The sequence below is a fragment of the Amphimedon queenslandica genome, unplaced genomic scaffold (assembly GCF_000090795.2).
Source record: "Amphimedon queenslandica unplaced genomic scaffold, v1.1 AMPQUscaffold_484_Cont27497, whole genome shotgun sequence".
Taxonomy (NCBI): domain Eukaryota; kingdom Metazoa; phylum Porifera; class Demospongiae; order Haplosclerida; family Niphatidae; genus Amphimedon; species Amphimedon queenslandica.
In genome coordinates, this window is record NW_003559164.1 from 1 (window position 1) to 984 (window position 984).

The 984-nt window shown below is 34.5% G+C and overlaps 1 long non-coding RNA gene across 1 annotated transcript; it reads left to right on the forward strand.

The window, feature by feature from the left end:
* Positions 1-304: 304 nt before the first annotated feature.
* Positions 305-967, forward strand: LOC109593632 (uncharacterized). The gene is made up of 3 exons (XR_002191082.1): positions 305-481; positions 715-786; positions 889-967. It is a non-coding gene; the product is annotated as an uncharacterized LOC109593632 (long non-coding RNA).
* Positions 968-984: the final 17 nt, after the last annotated feature.

Here is a 984-nt window from a genome sequence, read left to right on the forward strand (position 1 = left end):
CTTGTGACTTTTAAAAATTGATTTTTTATCTTTTCTATTTCGCTAGGTTCCCTGGTTATGTTAGGAGTCCCCAAGGTTGGGTTTAGAGTTTAGCTTTAGAGCGTTTCCTAGGTTTTAAAATGAGCAAGTCATTTTGCCGTAAAAATAGCCATCCACGGTGGGATTACGGGCCCGTAAAAATAGCCACTGCGTTTTAATTAAGAAAGAGCTCATGCTTAATTGCCTTTTTTGTCATTTTTGTGAGTGTGATCAACAATTGAGAAGAAAGGAGGAGGAGAGAGAAATTATTTTTATTAACCAGATATATTATTTTATCATTATTTTTAATTATAGACTAATATACCAAAGAGTGTCACTAATAGATGGGGTCATTCTCTCTCAGTTTGGAATGAGACACAGACCACTCACTGGATAATTGAGTTTGGAGGAAGGCCGAGAGGTGTTGGCTCAATAATCAATGATACAGCATTTATTGAAATCAGTGAGTATATCTATACATCAATGTGTATTATTGAATATGTACTAAAATAGATGAGACAAGTTGTGGCTTTATGAATTATATTGTACACATGTGCATGCGTTAAATTATATTTAGCATTTAAAATTTGTTCATGCAATGTATATTATCCCAAAGAGGTATTTATGGGTGGATATGTGGCAACTCTTGCCACTTCTACTGGTATTAATTAAAATTAACCGCATTATTATTATTAGTATCTAGTACTGGTGATTTGGTAGTACAATCAGTACTGGACATTAAAGAATATCAGAAGAGAAGAATACAAGGTATTTATAGCTGATTGTGTATGTGTATACCGGCCCATATACAGTACATGTACATTGTGAGAAACCTATAGTACATTAATACTATTTCATTATATTATATAGATGCTGTAGGGAAGTGGATGGAGGAAGGGAGTATTGATCTAACTGTTACTCGTGTTAATATGCTTGGTGCTCCTGGAGCTGGTAAACGGGGATCCT